This window comes from Simochromis diagramma, unplaced genomic scaffold (genome assembly GCF_900408965.1).
Source record: "Simochromis diagramma unplaced genomic scaffold, fSimDia1.1 OVJJ01000516.1, whole genome shotgun sequence".
Taxonomy (NCBI): domain Eukaryota; kingdom Metazoa; phylum Chordata; class Actinopteri; order Cichliformes; family Cichlidae; genus Simochromis; species Simochromis diagramma.
The window spans coordinates 194,173-209,735 of record NW_024386938.1 but is presented as its reverse complement, the minus strand read 5'-3'; the positions used below and the strand labels follow the sequence as shown (position 1 = coordinate 209,735).

The 15,563-nt window shown below is 39.9% G+C and overlaps 1 protein-coding gene across 5 annotated transcripts in view; it reads right to left on the bottom strand.

The window, feature by feature from the left end:
• Positions 1 to 5,805, bottom strand: part of hdac5 (histone deacetylase 5) — a 61,869-nt gene extending 56,064 nt beyond the window's left edge. For 2 of the 5 annotated variants that reach the window (XM_040037194.1, XM_040037198.1), the window contains exon 1: positions 5,567 to 5,805. The gene's annotated coding sequence lies outside the window, so the exon portion shown is untranslated. Of the gene's footprint in view, positions 1 to 5,037; positions 5,546 to 5,566 lie in introns of those variants that run through there. The other 3 variants (XM_040037195.1, XM_040037197.1, XM_040037196.1) reach the window with 3 other exon arrangements.
• Between the last annotated feature and the right edge of the window lie 9,758 nt (positions 5,806 to 15,563).

The window sequence follows — 15,563 nt, the reverse complement described above, 5'->3', positions numbered from 1 at the left end:
ACAGGCCTTAAGCTAAGTGTTTATTGTCAAACCAATCATTGTCCTATACTACTACTACTACTGGGCTGTTTTAGGTAACAACAGCAAAACAAGACTGGCAGAAGTTAAATAACCTCACCTTACATATAGCACCTGTTCAGTCTTACCTGGGACAGGCCGATATGACCTCATGAATACACACACAGACCCTGTGTTTGCGTAGTTTCTCTCTGGATACTCCGGCTTCCTCCCACAGTCCAAAGACATGCAGTTAGTGGGGATAGGTTAACTGATGATTCTAAATTACCTATAGATGTGCTGGGTCTTCAGCACCCTTAGATTGTTTAGACTTAGACCTTAGACTGCTGTTAAAAGTCTAAAATTCAAAGCCACCATAAGCAGTAATAATGAATCCATCAATATTGCAACATCACTGTGTGCAGTTTACCCCAAGCTATAAAAGACTTGACCTCACCAATAACTAGTAACTAACAAAATAGTACTAACCAAAGACAGGTAGCATGGTAACAATTAAAAAAAACATCTTATGGTAGCATGAGTGTCCCGGGTTTGATCAATGACCATTAACAGAACCAATAAAACTTTTTTCATTCTTTGATTTTTCTGTCCACACTCAAACACACTGGTGGCAACTGTCCATCGTCTAAGGCCCGTCAACCCAAATGATGGGTTAACAGGGAGAATTTTCACAAAAATCCCTGGAAGTAAACCATGTCTATAGGTGAAAACATCCGTTTCAAAGACTTTCATACATGTGCCGTGTTATCTGTGTGACATGAACTTATTCCTTCACTCACTGCTCTTAACACACTAGCCTCTCTGTGAATGTTGTTTTTCCTTTACCAATGGCTTTTAAAATAGAAAGGCAGTCATTGGTTGATCTCTCTCTCACACACACATTGAATATATGTAAAAATAAAAAAATAAAAAAATGAAGTAAATGAATAAGGGGCACATTGTGGGGTCCAGTTATGAATAGAGCAATTATATGAATTTGAATCATTAAACTAAGGAAGAATAAGAGTACTGATAAGAGTTAATACAGATAAGCATTACCAGTACTGCTACTATTCAGTCCTTGTGACGTGCATCCCTACCCGTGAAATGTGTTCTACCTCAGCCTGTGCTTTGAGTTGCTGGATGATCTATGGCCAAACAACTCAGCCTCTAGGTGTTTTCACAACAGCTGATGCTGACGCACAAATTTGTGCTCCCTCTTGGGAGTAGGACCAATACTCAGCAGAACCATGCAGGATCAGTGCAATGAACTTTAATCCCTTTTCAAGTGGTTTTGGCAAAGCTTTTGGATTTTTATCACCATAACCGACCTGCATGATTTGCGGATGAGTCCCTAGTCATACTGGTCACAAGCATTAGTGATGAGTGCTACTGTCCATACAACCTCAATTTCTTCAGATTATTCTTTGTTTGAAATAGATTAAGGTTTAATATTACCAGAGGGCAAAATAAAAGTAGACAAAGACACTGTCATCTAGTCAAACTGCAAATCACTAACTTTCCAGCAGAGATGCAAGGAGGCGGGATTACAAATCTAATAATAAAGACAGACTGTGGTCGTCTTATTTTGCAAAAAGGAAACTAAAACCTTGATGTTCAGAGAATTCTATACACGATGACTGATTGTCATTTTGGCTTTCACATTAATATAAAAGTACTAGTTTTTGTTTTAGCTCCATAGAAACCATAGAATCTAAACGCTGCGTATGTACCAAAGCCAGTGGGGGCACCTGTCTAACTTTACATACCAAAAACAAAGGACACCCACGAGCAAAACAAAAAAAACATGGCGAGTAGCCCTGCCTCATTGATAAGAAACAGTCAGGCATGAAAGTACTTTGTGTCGAAAGTAGATGACCAGGACATGCTAACTGACACGAGGCAGTATGCAAACAATCCCACTGTGTTTTTTGGACAAAGGAATGAAATGCTTCTAATTTAGCAAAGCACCTGAAAGATCAGCATTCAGATCTGTTCAAACAATTCAAGGTGAATGAGTTTCAGTTCATATTACCAACATCTAAAGTATTATCTGTCTTATGTTATCCTCAAAAATACATTACCATTTTGTTTGAGACAGATGTGAAACCATCTATGTCTTCTCAACAGAATATATCATTGACATTTTAAACAAATGGTCTGCCAGCATCATGTAAGTGATTTAAAATCACTTTTTAATGAAAGAGTTTAAGTAGATGGGATACTGGCTTTGTTTTGTTTTCAGATTAGGTATCAAGAATCATGTAATTCTGCTGGTATTGACAAAGACTGCAAACGTTCAGGTATTGTGGCATGCCTATAATGCAGTGCTATGACCAACTGTGGGGAAGAAGAACTCTGACAGCAGGGGACCTCCAACAGAACCAGGCTCACAGTGGGGGCAGCATATCTGCTACAGCCAGCTCAGGGGTGAGAAGAAATTGTGGCTGCAGGTTAGCTTGTTGGGTGTGTATTTGTGGCGCTCTGTTTGAGACTGGTGACGATGTAACAAGATGTCCCATCACACTACAGAAAAACATAAATATGATGCTTTTTACTGACAGAACTATGATAATTTATCAGCATTAGGGTGATTTTATTATGTTATGCTATAAAGTGTTGTAATTTTTTCAAACATAAATGTAACATATTCACAAATAAGTTTTGTAATATTGCTGCAACCAGACCCTGGTCTGCGATTTTTACATTAGCACTACTGGGACTAAAAGGTAAAGCAGACATTAAAGATCAGCACTGAATATTACTTCTGTAATGTAACCATATTTTGTTTGTATGGATCCAGTGTAGTATTATAAATCTTGAGTATGTGATACTTCCATAACATCAATGATTACATGGGCTACCAAATAGAGATGGCACGATACCACTTTTTTATGTCCAATACCGATACCAATATCATAAATTTGGATATCTGCCGATACCGATATGAATCCGATATAGTGTTTTTTATTAATCAACAAAACTGTTTTTTTAAATATCTTGCTGCATTTTGTATAAGTTCATACTCAAGTTTAAAACAACAACTACACTAACGCTATTCTGTTATACCTGTATGCAAAAAAAAATATTTCATAGTTCAGCAATACTGATCAATCTAATAAACTTAAACCTACACCATCCTCCCTATTCTGGTATTTTAAAGAGTACTTAGCGTAAATATTAAGCAACCTAACTAATAGGGTTCCAACTCCCAGCAACAACAAAAATAAATAAATAAAAAATAGGGAACCACCCCTCACGCTCCACCTCATGATGCTTAATCGACGTAATCAACCTTAATTTGACACAGTGTGGAAAAAAAAATGCACAGAAATCAATTATTTTTCAAGAAATATTAAATAGATTCAACATCTTTCTTCAACAAAATTGCAGACTGCACAGATGGTACCTTCCCAAAGGAAAAAGTACTATAGCTTACTAGGGTATATATATTAGACTTAATAGTCACTATATACAGTAATTGACTTCTATTCATTTTACATCAAATTAAAACTTTGGGTGTCAGATAATTATTTATTAAAAGCTAGACATTTTAAATGAGAATAAGAAAGAAAAGTATGTCTTTGTGCCCCCTTTTCCCTGTTCATGCCCTATCAGCCCCCCTGGCTAAACTTTGCTAGATCCGCCCCTGCACAGTTACCAGCGTCAGCTACGTAGAAAAAGATCCTCGAGTAGAAAGTAATATTAAATACATTCTAACAACAGCTGATCAAGCTTAAACGTGCTGCTGTTGTTCAGCCGCTGGTTTCCTCTTTCTGGTGCAAAGTGGGCCAAAAACAAACAAGAGAGACGGACTCGCGACAGAAAAGCCGATCAGCTGATCATTAAGCAGTTTCATGATTGAAGTAGCAGCAAGAAGAGGCAGTCGCTCCATATATCGCTTGTTAAGCTTAACGCAGGAATGCTTTACAAACATTCAGAGATGGACTTACACACTTGCTTTACTTCTCTCTGGGATAACTTTGTCGGAGATGAAATGCCGGGTTGCTAGCGAAGCTCCAAATGCTATCCAGACCACCGACAGCATGCCACAGCCGCTCTATCACGTGATGCATACTGCTCCGACGTGCTAACATTCTGAGGTGAGTTACGGCGTGTTGCAAGTTTTGTCAGGTGCTTTCGTGATATTTAATGGATCGGATTACATTTTTTATTTTTCTCCGATATCCGATCCAGTAATTTAGGTCAGTATCGGACCGATACGTAATATCGGATCGGTCCATCTCTACTACCAAACATTACAAAGCTGCCTCTTGATCCAAAAAAGGGAAGAGAGAAGGACTGAACATTCCAGATTCGACTTATGAGGCGCTTCACTTGCAACTTTGCAACTTGCAAGTTATCAGGTTAATTGAAATCTCCATGAGTCCTGTAAGGTTCTGCTTAAAATCTCAGACGCGGTTAGCATTAGGTAAGCAAAATAACAGAAATAGTGCCATATGAAAAGCACTTTACAGAGATGTGTGAGGTTTAACATTTTAATGTAAATTACTTGAATTACTTCTATATTTACTTTAGAGCCCTTTAGAGCCATATTGTTATGATATTACTTCATTGTATGCTTTTAGTTAGCATGTTGTTGTTAAATGTAAAATATAATTAAGTTTTATAAGATGTAAGCAGGTTATGACTGTTTGTTAATGCTGTATTCTCACTGCAGAAACTTACAGGTTAAGAGCTGAGACTTGCTTGCTTGTGATTTTCACAAATAACTTTCTACCAACTTTACTTACCCCTCTTATTCTTAAACTGACTGGTCTTACACTCTCTTGTTTTTATGCTCCTTCTATTGCCTAAAGAGTAATTCAGTGAGCTCCATAATAAGGAGTCATTAATCATGAGATGACACAACTCCTGAACTGCAGCAAGATGGCAAAAATGCACATACAAATTAGACATTTTTAGGCAGTATATAACTCAACAATGATGCTTTAATGGCACTGCAGATGCAATAAGATTCAGAGGAAAAACTGGACAGCCTCAATATAAGTTAGTGTCTGAATACATGTGAAGACTTACCAGCAGTGGTAGTGGTACCCATAACAGCTACTAGTAGCAGCTGTTATGTTCTTCATTGGTAGCCCCTGGCAAGTAAAACCACCATATTTGTAGTTAATTGGTGCCCACTGCTAGCTCTTAGTTTATTAACTTGTGATGTCAGCTGTTTGTTCTGTACTAGTTAGCTGGAAGCTATCATGTCACTCCTGGCACGCCGTTAGTGCCTGTATGAAGCTGTAATAACTGTTACCTGTTTGGTAGCTAGTTAGCTGTTGTATCTGTCAGGTGTGAGCTTGTGTATTTTAGCTAGCCTTAGCACTAACTACACAGTTTCCAAGTTAGCCTATGCGTTAACTGTACGGCAGAAGTGAGGACAACGTTATAGCAAAAGCACAAAATGTTACATCTTAGCTCTGCAGCAAAATAAGATCAAATAAATGTCTACGCATAATGTTCTTGGACGGTCACGCACACACGCACGCGCCTCAATCTCTCGCTCGCGCTCTCCCTCTCTCCCGCTTTCTCTCTCTCTGATAAAACCCCACGGTACCGTGGATGTCGGCGGCTCCTCTTGGAATGTGTATTAGAGCAGAGGTCGCTTCCTCCCGGCTTTGGTTTCTGCCGAGGCACGGTGTGTCCCTCCGTGGAGCTCCTTTGCGCTTCTAATTCACACGAAAACGCGTAGTTTAACAAGCGGGACGCGTCTCACCTCCTACCGCTTCACCTCCTCCATATTTACCGTCTGCCTCTCTCCCTCTCTCTCGCTCTTTCTCCCACCACCAACAACAACATTATTGACGTCCTCCTCTTGCCACGTGACCAGTCTGCTGAGGCTAAAAATAGACTCAATAGAAACCAATGGAGGCAGACAGACAAGGCAGAAGTAGACAGACAGACGTAAAGTTTGGCTTGTTTGCCTGCTTCACCTTACTTTGTCAGATATTCTTCGTTAGTGGAGGCAACCGGACAGCGTCTTACTTTCGAGCAACAGATAACACAGGAAAGACTTTCTAAGAGTATTCTCTTTAGTTGCGCAATTCATGAGCAATAAATAAGCTGACTGCCAGGTTTATGAACTTGTGAAGAGTGCTAAGACTCTTATCATCTATGAATATTTTTTTGCTTTATTCATGAGCAAACTCTCTACTATCACACTGCAGGGCCTTTTTTTTTTTTTTTTTTTTAGAGCTCTAGTATGGCGATTGTGTACTTGTACTGAAGCGCATCCCTGTCATAAGATGTGTCCAATCTATTGCAGGGCTAACTGAGAGGCAGACAACCACAAGTCTTACAGTCACAGGGAGAACATAGAAACGCCACACAGAAAGGTTTTGGGCTGAATTCAAAACAGGACCTCCTTGCTGTGAGGTAAGGCCACTGCACCACTTTGTCATCCAGTGCTCTTTGATAAGTTTTTTTTTCAGCTTCTTGGGGTTTTTTTGTTTGTTTGTTTTTTACCACATCATACAACCCTAATTATACATTTAATTGTACTCAATGCACTGTGTTTGCGACAGCATATATAATTTACAACATCAATATGTTGTAAATTATAGATTCACAGTTTATAGCTTTTTTACACTGACTGCTCACTGTTAGTTACACCATGCTAATACCAGGTTAGACCCTTTTTGCCTTCAGAACTACCTTAAGTCTTTGTGGCATGCATTAAACATGGTTCAGGAAACATTCCTGTGAGGTTTGGGTCAATATTGATATGATAGCATCAAACAGTTGCTGCAGATCTGTGAGCTACGCATCCAAGATGTGCCACCATTCATTTCTCAGCTCGTCATTTAATTTGTTTTTAAGTGAATGGTGAATTACAGATTTTATAAACACAGCAAAACTCAGAAACAAAGTGCATTTCCAACAGAGCTGCTAATAATAAAAAGTGTTTTGGTAAAAATTACTATGAATGGCATAATCTTTGTCTTGTCCTATTGTGTGCAGCAGTGTGTGTGTGAGTGTAAATGTTAGGCAAAGTGCTTGAATGGGAAAATAAGACTTTGTAGTAAGAAAATGCTTTGAGTGCTCAAATTAAGAAAAAGCCTTTATATATGTATATACACTAGGACATACATCAAGAGCATACATCCATTAAGGGTCCTCAGGCTACGCCCATGCTATCAAACCCTACATCAGAATCTGAGCGAGAGACATATAGCTGAAGCCATAATGGCTCAGATGTGGCCCTGGTTTGGGCCAGGTGATAAAGAACCAGGATACTCTAATGAGAAGTGGGCTAGTGGAACAATTAAAGCATAAGAGGACAAGGGATGGGAATAGGCAACCTTTGGAATGCTACTACACATGTAATCCCAACAAAAGTGGTTACTTTAAGAGGATGTGGGATCTTAGCATTCTTTGACACCCAACATCTAGACTAACATTGAAACACTAAGTGTTGCTCAGTGTTCCAATCGGAAGAAGCAATAGCTGTCATAACTAAAGATTGATGAGGTTCAATACAAACGCAAGGAGGAGCCAGGATGATGATATATCGCCCTTCCCATATATATATATATATATATATATATATATATATATATATATATATATATATATATATATATATATATATATTTACAGCTGCTGTTATTGTGTATATGTATATATATTTATATATATTTCTTCATACATTCTTATATAGTTCTATACTGTGTATTGTGTATTTTGTTGTACAGTTATTTTATTTTCAACTTTAATTTATATATTTTATCTTGTTCTTTCCCAGTTAAATTTACCCTTCATTCTAATTTGTGTTGTACAGTTATTTCATTTTTAACCTTAATTTATATTTTATTCCTTCCTAGTTAAATTTACCCTTTTTAATTTTTCATATTTATTTCCTATCTTATTCATAGCCTTTTCCTTTTTTTTTCTTTAGGTCACGAGCAGTTGTCCAAGCATTTCACTGCATATCGTACTGTGTATGACTGTGTACGTGACAAATAAATTTTGAATTTGAATTTGAATTTCCTGAGATGTTTGACTACAACATGAACAAGGACAAGGAGCAGTACTCTCCTTGAAAAGGGAGACTAGAGGCCAAACTCAAGGTTAGTACAGAGGGAAGTTAGCCAACTATCAGAACTGAAGAAAGGCGTGCTTAAGAAATACAACAAGCTGGCCATACCTGAGACCTTAGAAACTGCCAAGCAAAGACTCATAGTCTTGGCTAACCCCCGAAAAAGTATACCAGAGAAATAGTAGCTAGGATAAAAAAACAGATGTCCTCCACTGAACCATCCAAAGTATACTCTCAGTGGTAGGGAAACAATATAAGAACAATGCCACTAAGCCTGGAGACTGAGCAATACTGTAAGGATATATGGAAGAGAGGATGCAACACATCAATACTCAGTTGCTAGTGGATCTAAGAACAGACCACAGCAACCTCCCTGAACAGGATCCAGTAAGCCAAGAACTGTCTTGAGTCTCAAGTATGAAGCATTGGACAGCACCAGGCCCTGACATGATTCACACCTATTGGCGTAAGTATAACTACAAGTACCTTAGAATCCCACTGGCAAATAGGAACCATGAAAAGGCCACTAGGAAAGCAAAGCAGCAACCACCAAATACCTGCAGAGAATAAAGCAAGTCCTGAGGAGTCAGCTGAATGGGAAGAATAAGATCCGTGCAATCAACACCTATGCCATGCCAGTCTTTAGATACCTTGCTGAGGTCATAAGCTGGCCAAAGAAGAAGATCGAAGCCACTGACATCAAGACTGGAAAGCGCTTTGCAATGCATGGAGGGTTTCAGCCCAGGTTCACCTCCCTGATACTGTACTGTTCCAGTGAGTGTCAGAACTATGATCCAGGATGAAACAACAAAGATCCATCCAATAATGTGCTTAGTGAATACCTCAGGAGGCAGAAATAACCATCATGGAAGAACAGGCTCTTGCTGAGCCTACTATTTGCAGGTGGAAGCAGTGGCTGATATTGGAAAATGGCTACCAACACCAACAGCTGAAAAAACTGGACTGAAAGACACCACAAAGGCATTAATCATGGCAACACAGGAACAAGCTCTAAGGACAAGATCGATAGAGGATGGGGTCTACACCAAGCCAGATTCCAGGTGTAGTGTGTAAGAATCCATCACATTATGGGAGGGTGCAAGATGCTAGCAGGCAGGGTATACATGGGATACCATAACCAAGTGGCTAGCATAGTATGCAGGAACATCTGTGCCAAGGCTGGCCTGGAAGTCACCAGGTCAAAGTGGGATGCGGCCCGTAAGGTGGTTGAGAATGACCAAGCTAAGATCCTTTGGGTCTTCCAGATACAGAAGAACAAATGGTGACGGCTAACCAACCTGACATCATAGTGGTGGACAAGCAGAGGAAGCAAGCCTTAGTGATAGATGTAACTATACTAAATGATATCAACATATGTGAAAAGGACCACAAGAAGCACGAGAAATAGCAGGGACTGAGAGAGGAGCTAGAGAAAATGTGGAGGCAGCAGTGGTCCCCATGGTAATCTGAGCACTCAGGGCATTGACCTCCAAAACTGGGTGAGTGGCTCCAGCAGATCCCAGGAACGACATCTGAGATCTCTGTCCAGAACAGCGTAGTCTTTAGGCCTGTCCATAGGCAGTGTTGTGGCACTGACACATTTGGCTGCCAATAGAAATGGGTCACTGCTGTTTAGTGATGGTGTGACTGCTTATAAGTAACAGGGTAGATTCTGAAGCAAATAAAGCTATACTCTGTGCTGAGATTTAGTAAAAATGCAGAACATTTGACACTACTTCACAGTACACATGGACAATGAGCCAAAATGAACTGTAAAAGTGACTCAAAACAAGGTAATGAAATGTTCTCAAATGGGAAATTAAGGAACCTGAACTCAATTCATCTGAGCATTATAGTACTTACTGTAGACTAATCTGATGGCAAAAAACCCATAAGTTAGCAATAACTGAAGGCAACTGTAGTGAAGGCCTACCAAATTATTTTAGGGAGCAAGCTTAGCATTTTGTGATGTCCATGTTCTGCTGAGTTCAGACAATCATTCACTGAAAAAGATACGTTGTTACAATAAGACACAATAGTTCTTTTTTTCATTATTATTATTATTATAACTACCTTCATTGAGGACAGCACTTCAATCATGTCAGTCATGACAAGTGTGCGGAGGTGCATGAAAATGTTGCCATTTTTTAGGCATTTTTGAATCTCACTGTAGCCCACTAAACATATGGTGGCATGGATAAGATGTAGTAATGCATCATAATGGACACCAAATTTCTAATATTAGGCCAATCAGAGTCAAAGTCCTGCATATCAGTAATGCAGGAGCACTTCAGTTCAAATTTGTCAAAATCTGATTTTAAAAAAAAGCAATTAGTCTGATGTAAACAGGTGAAAACAACTGTCAGATTTAACCGGAGAGCTCAGAAGAAACGCAGCAGAATCTCACTTTCATTCACAGTAAACAAAAAGAGAGGAGAGGAGGAATCATAGCTGAGGCTATAAATATATTCTCTCTTTGCACAATGTGAAAATGCTAAATAGATACATGCGGAGGAGGTGGACGGAATAAAAAATGGAGACTGGGAAAAAAAATGAGGGAGGAAAGGTTTGGAGAGAGATGGGGTAGAAAGGACAAAAAAGGAAAGAAGGTGGGAAATGGAGGAGAGGGGTGAGAAGGAGGACATGAGGAGGAGAGGAGAAACAATGTGCATTAAGACAAAAAGAGGAGAAAGGATGGGTTGCAATGAAAGGTCGGAGAAAATGGAGAGACAGAAATAGAGAAGTAAAGAGCTATTCTGGTAATGATGTTGTTGCCATGGAGATGCTGTCCTCGCTCAGGCTACTCCACAGGTGCCTCGTGGGTATTTTTAAGGAACTGTGCTGATTGGAGGGGTTTATGGAAGAGAAGGCTATGGATTGGTTGGTGTACATGGATGTCAAAGGTCGTGTCATTGCTTCCGATTACTCTCCACATATTTTCTTATCCCCTCCTTTTATGTTCTCCCTCTGACGAGTCATGAAATGAATTGAAATAAAGCTAAAATGAATGAGGTGCATCAGTGAAAGTAAAATGTGTATCACACCTACACACTGTTATGTAGTAAATTACAAGTGCGTAGAGCGCTTAATGAAAGGGTTTCCATGGCCAAGCAGTTTCACCCAAGAGCTTGCCACCATTGGACTCTAGAGCATTGGAGGTTTGTTCTCTGGAGTGACAAATCACACTTCTTTGTCTGGCAATCCAATGGACAAGTCTAGATTTGGTGGTTGCCAGGAGAATGTTACTTACCTGACTGCACTGTGCCAAGTGTGAAGTTTGGTGGAGAGGGGATTATGGTGTGGGGTTGTTTCTCAGGAGTTGGGCTTGGCCCCTTAATTCCAGTTAAAGGAACTCTTTATACGTCAGTACACCAGAACATTTTGGACAGTTTCATGTCCCAACTTCGTTGGAACCTTTAATGAGCAAGTTTGGTGTAGAAGAACTTGACTGCACAGTGACTGCTACCCAATAGAACACCTTTGAGATGATTTAGAGCGGAAACTGAGCCAGGCCTTCTCATCCATCATCAGTGTGTAACCTCACTTTCTGGAAGAAGAAAACGCCCATGAACATTCTTCTAAACCTTGTGGAAAACCTTTCCAGAAGAGTTGAAGCTGTTATAGCTGCAAATGGTGGGCCAACAGCATATTGAATCCAATGGATTAAAATGGGATGTCACTCAAATTCATATGCATGTGACGGCAGACGAGCAAATTCTTTTGGCAATATAGAGTACAAGAATTATTTATCAGGGTTGGGGTCACAAGGGCAGCAGTCTAAGCGGAGATCCCTCTCACCCGACCAGCTCCTCCAGCTCTTACTGGAGGACACTGAGGTGGAGGACTGAGCCAGTCAATTGACGTAACATCTGCAGCGGGTCCCAGGTCGAGCCTTCGGCCTTCTCTCAGTTGGGCATGCCTGAAAAACCCCACCTAGGAGCTGTGAAGGAGGCATACTTGTTGCCTGAATGACCTTAACTGGCTGTACTCTGAGCCCCTCCCAAATTACCAAGCTCCTCATCCCATCTCTAATGCAGGGCCTTAGACCAATACCTGGCTGCTCCAGTCCACACTTCAGAAAGGACTTTGGCATAGAAAAAAATGCTTGTAAGAATGGGTGAATGAGGCATTTTGTAGAAAATGCTTTGAGTGCTCAGATAGAGTAAAAAGCTCTGCGTATTTACATTTACTCATTCAATATAGTTACTGAAAGGGTAAAAGTAGTATTGGGTTAAGAGTTTGTTTGTTTGTTTGTTTGTTTGTTTTTTACTTTTGACCCTAATACAGTCATTTATGAGAACAGAAGCCCCACCCACATACTGTTCAAACTTTCTGTTTACAGGGGGTAACCAATCAGAAGAAAGCTAGCCAAAGGCAAAGGTAAACGAAACAGCTTGTTCAGACAGCAATAAATTGAGGGACTGCACCAAGGCCTGCTAAGTTTCACTAGACCAAAATGCAGGAGAGGACAACAGGTAAAAGGTAAAGGGTTTATTTACAACAAACAGAGAACAAGTTTGACAGAGGTATCCAGGTGAGTGTTGCAAAGGTCAGGGGCAAGCGTAATATCCAAAAATACACAGCAGAGACGTGACACACACGGGAGAAATCTGCAGCAGAGAAGAAGAGATACAATGTAAGTCTTTGTCAAGAACCAGAATTACTAAATACAGCTGAGAGCTTGAATAAGGATTATTTTCAACTCTGAATCATTAAACATAATCCAGTAGAGTCCATGAGTAAATATCCAAAGCTTTAAATGAGTACAATGCTCCAGTGGTATTAATATACTCATTAGCAACTAAAAGTATTTAACATAGTTTTATAAAATGAAAAAGTGAGCTTTACGTGCGAGTGTTTCTTTAATTGTGACATCATACAGCACCAGTGGGTGGAAGTACAATCTCAGAGTAATAGAAATGTGACAGGTTCAAACCCACAGCCGTAGGAAAAAAAGAAAAAATCTATTCATACTGAAGGAGGGTCAAAGAGACTTTATTATTAGAGTGAAAGAAGAGGGGGAGAACTGGGCACATGGGTGTCATTAAAAGTTAGAAGACATTAAAAGATGAAAAGAAAGGAAGGGGATGGAGGCTGTTGAGGACAGATTAATAAACAGCATGTCAATATGTGGCGCGCGCACACACACACACACACACACACACACTTACGCAAAAGGAGCAGTGGTGAGTCAGCCTCCTGTGAGTCACAGGAGAAATCAGAAATGTCAGACTGAAAAAGAGAGCGCGCGCACACACACACACACACACACACACACACACACACACACACACACACACACAGGGCTGTAGCCACCCATTTCTGACATTAATGAAGATATCCTTGACAAACTGTTCTCTTTCCTTCTTCTAAAAAAAGGTGACAGCGTAAGGCTTTAGGCGCACACACACCTGAGAAACACGTGAGTTTAACACATCCTGTGTTGCAGTGCAGCTGGACGTTTGGATAATATTGAGTATACGCAGATATTAGACCTCGTCGTGGAGGATGGATATTTTCTGTCATCTGTTGTTGTCCCTTAACAACTCTCCAGAACCCCAAGATCAACACCATCAAGGATTTAGCTGCTGCTCATTAAACACACGATCACAAGGTGAATTATCCGAGACAGCAGCGCCCTCAAGAGGAGAAGGAGGCAGAGTGCAGGGATGTTACTGTGATTGCAATAACGCAGTACTTTTACTACATTTTAGGAGTAAACGCTGTATTTTTAAGTGCACTTCAATCGATAGTTTTTGTTTTTTCACCCTTTTTTCTGCTTGTCCAAGTCCACTAGAAATGAGTGCATCTGTAAATGTGAAATTTACAGTGGAGCTTGTAATTGTGATTTAAAGGCCAAACAGCCACAAGCTCCCAGAATGCATTGCTATTTACAGAATGTTACTGTGTTAAAAAAAAAACAACAACAACACAGCAAAATCATGCTGTGATTTTTGCAGGAAATTATTAGAACATATAATTTTGGTTTTTTTTTTAGTCTGAGTACAAAGTCTCCTATTCTATTAGTCTACTATTTATGAAGTTTAGGGGTGTTGGTGGTGACTAATCCTAAGGATTTATTGGCCTGACCTTCTTGTCTTCAGTCAGCCTCAGTAACACTAATGAGATGAAGATGACTACTAAAAATCAAAGCTATGTTAAACCTTTTTTTTCATGAGTAAAACTGTACTTCAGCAGCTCCACAGGTTGACACTTTTCCCAACTGACAACTGACAACACGGATAAGGCTTCAGAGTGACGCTCGGCTCTTTGAAGTAAATTTCAATCTCTTTTCCTGATGTTTATCAAGAACGTATATTCACTCCTGATAAAATTTACAAGACAAGAGCAATGACTCATGATCACATTTAAACAGCAGCATTTGCTCCTGAGCCACAGCCGTCCAACAACAGCTAACAGGAAAAATTTGACAGCGACACAGAGTGCCACAGAGCCTCACTGTTGTATTGTAGCTGATGTTATTACCTGCATGATTTGCTTTTCTTGTGTGTGTGCTTTCCTTAACTGGAATAAATATATTTCTGCTATCATGCACATATTGATGCTTAAAGGTTTAAGAGAATGCAGGAAATGATGCGCAGAACGTAGATCTGTATCCGTGATTGTTTTTAAGAAATTGGGAAATTCTATCAGAATTTTTTTTAAACAAACAAAAGCATCTGATAATTCAATGAATTATAATGATTTTAATGTGCACAGACCCACCAGAATTCTGTAAACATAAAAAAGAAGGTTTAATGGTGACTTAATAGGGCTAGAGCTAATAATGAGATGTAGTGTGGTTGCAGCAGTAAATATATTTGATTTTACTGAGTGGCTGTAACGATAGTGTCTCACATGTCTTGCTCACATTTTTCAAAGTAAACAGGTTAGAGAGTTAAAGATGGTAAGCAATGGTTCAAAAATCACGCCTGTGCTGCTTCCATCTATTAAACCAACATATTTCATCGATAGTGTTTTTTGACAGCACATAGTTGTGCATTTACAGCGATACACTGGTGAATTTTTCACTCCTGCCGATTACTGTGCCACATCAACACCCCCTCCCCCTTCCGCCCCTGCGTCCATTGTCTTCATTACTCTGAGTGAAACTTGCTTTCTGGAAGGTAACGCAAACTGAGAATCCACACGAGTGGGTAGTGCCTTTAAAAGCACTGGTGGCTATGACTGTCTGCGTCTCCACTAACGAGCTGCTCTCATTCAAAGACGAGCGCTCCCATCTTCCTCCTCCTCTTCTTCTCGCTCACGCACCCACCTCCATCTTTCCCACTCCAGCGTTGTCAAGGCAACAAACCTTTACATCGAAGCTGTTAGTCATAAGTCCACGCAGACAACCCCCTCCCACCCCTCCCTTGACGCTGTCCTGACGTTTTATCACGTAAAATCTCATTTTCATGATTCATTTTTCTTGGAATCCTCTGTGTGAGCTGAGTGTGTACATCAGAGTTTGATCCCCATATCATCATCCTCATAATAATATTAATATTATTAACAC